This window comes from Muscardinus avellanarius, assembly GCF_963383645.1.
Source record: "Muscardinus avellanarius genome assembly, chromosome: 1".
NCBI classification, from domain to species: domain Eukaryota; kingdom Metazoa; phylum Chordata; class Mammalia; order Rodentia; family Gliridae; genus Muscardinus; species Muscardinus avellanarius.
The window spans coordinates 31551408-31554629 of record NC_137786.1 but is presented as its reverse complement, the minus strand read 5'-3'; the positions used below and the strand labels follow the sequence as shown (position 1 = coordinate 31554629).

General features: G+C 45.4%; 1 pseudogene across 1 annotated transcript; it reads left to right on the top strand.

The window, feature by feature from the left end:
• Positions 1-1446: 1446 nt before the first annotated feature.
• LOC308266400 (pyruvate kinase PKM-like) lies at positions 1447-2509 on the top strand (annotated as a pseudogene). Its single transcript has one exon. The product of its transcript is annotated as a pyruvate kinase PKM-like (transcript).
• Positions 2510-3222: the final 713 nt, after the last annotated feature.

The window sequence follows — 3222 nt, the reverse complement described above, 5'->3', positions numbered from 1 at the left end:
ACAAAACACCAAGAGAACAAAAACATCCCTAAATTAAATTTTATTATTTAGAAATGTATATGTGGGATGGGTATGCTGGCATATACCTGTAATTCCAGTACTTGGAAGGCTGTGAAGGAAAGATCACAGGTTCAAGACCAGCCTCAGCAATATAGAAAGACTCAGTAACCTAGCAAGGCCCTGTTTCAATAAATAAATAAATAAATAAATAAATAAATAAATAAATAAATAAAAAGATCTACGGTGTAGCTTGGAGGTAGAGTGTTCCTGAATTCAATCCCTAGTACCCTCCTCATCCACCCAGAGGAAAGGAAAAGAAACAGGTATGTAGTTGGACAAATTATAAAGAAAGGTAAGCAAAGTAATTTACTATAAAAGTTAGGGCAATGCTTCTAATTTAGTGGTACCGGGGAAGGGGGGGCAATATTTTGTTTCTTCACTTGGCTATTTTTATAAGCATGGTTCCGTTTGTAGTCACTGTTCTTATTATTTATACTCACTATTCTGTACTGTTCTGTATTTGTATTTTAAAATTTTTCTGAATGTGTGTGTATTTAAATTTTAGGTGGTTTTAAAAAGAGAAGTCAATGATTACAAGTCACATTAACAATTGAAATGAGTAAAATCACACGATCATCTCAAACAGAATATATATTGATAGACTTATAGAATTCAACTCTTATTTATATTTTCATAAGCCCAGAAAGCAGGAAATAAAAGCAATCAGTCTTTTTTTTCTGACAAAGGATGTGTGTGTGTGTGTGTGTGTGTGTGTGTGTGTGTGTGTGTGTGTAGAAAGAGTGTATAAATATAAACAAGAACCCCAAACTGCAGATATTATTCTTGATGTTATAATCTTTCCCTTTGGGATGCAGAAGACAAGGATGCTGGCCACCACCACTTCTCTTCAACAGCATGCCTTCCATGAGAGGAGCTGCGTGGCCGGAGCCTCCTGACCTCTATGCTGGTGCCTCTGAGTCCACAGAAGGCCCGCAGGGAAGCAGGGGCTGCCTTCCTTCAGACCCAGCAGGGGCACGCGGCTATGGCTGATCTGCTCCTGGAGAACAGGAGTCCCCTGGACGTTGACTCCCCACCCACCATGGCCGGGATCATCTGTCCCATTGGTCCAGCTTCCCAATTGGTGGAAACGTTGAAGGAAGTGACTAATTCTGGGATGAATGTGGCTCATCTGAACTGCAGAGGTCATCAAGAATGTGTGCACAGACACAGAAAGCTTTGCTTCTGTCCCCATCCTCTACCGGTTAGTTACTATGACTCTGGCCACCAGAGGACCTGAGATCTGAACTGGTTCATCCAGGCAGCGGCACTGCAGCAGGAGAGCTGAAGAAGGAAGCCACTCTTAACATCCCCGTGAATAGTACCAACATCAAGTGTGACGAGAACGTCCCATGGCTGGACGACCAGAACTTTTGCAAATACTGGTGAATCTACGTGGATGATGAGCACATCTCCCTGCAGGGGAAAAAGAAAGGTGCTGACTTCCTCATAACAGAGTGGAAAACAGTGGCTCCCTGTGCAGCAAGAAGGGTGTGAAGCTTCTGCTGTGGACCTGCTGCTGTGTCAGAGAAAGACACCCAGGTTCTGAAGTTTGGGGTAGAGCAGGATGTAGACATGGTGTTTGAGTCTTTCATCTGCAAGGCGGCTGATGTCCACAAAGTTAGAAAGGTCCTGGGAGAAGAGAGAAAGAACATCGAGACTATCCGTCAGAGCAAGAACCATGAAAGAGTTTGGATATTTGATGAGATGCTGAAGGTCAACAATGGAATGCTGGTGGCTTCTGGTGACCTGGGCACTGAGAAGGTCTTCCCCACTCAGAAGATGATGACTGAACAGTGCACCTGAGCCAGGAAGTTGTCTGTGGCGTGCACATGCTGGAAAGCTTGACCCAGAAGCCCCAGCCCACGTGGGCTGAGGGCAGTGATGTGGCCAATGTGGTCCTGGATGGAACTGACTGCACCAAGCTGTCTGGGGAAACAACCAAAGGGGACTGCCCTCTGGAGGTTGTTCCCATGCAGCACATGATTGCCCGTGAGGCAGAGGCTGCCATCTACCATTTGCAATTATTCGAGGAGCTCTGCAATTATTTGAGGTGCCCATTACCAGCAACCCCACGGAAGCCACTGCCCTGGCACCGTGGAGGCCTCTTTCAAGGGCTACAGGGGGACCATAATCTCCTCACCAAGTATGGCAGGTAGTATGGCAGGTCTGCTCACCAGATGGCCAAATACCTGATGAGCTCCCGACATTGCTGTGACATGGAACTGGCAGACAGCTCTCCAGGCCCACCTGCAACTGTAGCATCTTCGCTGTGCTGTGCAAGGACCTGGTCCAGGAAGCCGGGACTGAGGATGTAGACCTCCGTGTGAACTTGGCCATGAATGCTGGCAAGGCTTGAGGCTTCTTCATGAAAGGAGTTGTGGTCCTCATCCTGACTGGGTGGCATCCTGACTCTGGCTTCACCAACACCATATGTCTTGTGTCTGTGTAGGGATGACCCTAGGAGCCTCTTCTCCTGCCCCTGTCCTGCCCTCCCCAACCCATCCATCAGGCCAACGATGCTTGTAGCGCTCACTCTAGGTTCTCCTGTGGCACTGGTGGGTGGGGACATCAAGGAATACTAAGGCCTCTGTAAAACATGGCCTGTTTGGTGGGAAAGCTCAGAGCCTGGTTATTTTCTAAACTCATAATTCCTTTAATACGAAATTATGTTCTGATTTATAGAAGAGTTTTATTTTATCTTCATCTGTTTATTTATCTCTCATTTTTAATCAGTAGTAAATTTTGGTTCTGAGGAATGAGCCCACAGGTATTCTATTTCTGAATTACATTTCTAGACCTTTTTGGTTTTTTTATTTTGAAACAGGGTCTAAGTTGCTGAGACTGTCCTCAAACCTGTGATTCTCCTATCTCAGTCTCCCAAGACTTAGGAGATTACAGGTGTGTGCCACCGTGCTCAGCTAAAAGCCACCATTCGGTAACCATTATGCTGATAACTAATTTTGAGAAGAATCATCCATGGATGCTAACTCTGGTGGATGAAAATCTGATATTTCATAATCTCATAATAATCTCTTTACTTACCAGTTACAAAGGGGAAAACTCGTAATGAGTAGACTTTGGTAAAGGTACACCACTCCAGCCTTAGAGCATCCCTACCAATGAGGCAGAAAGACAGCACATGCTTGGGTGTTGAGTGAGGTC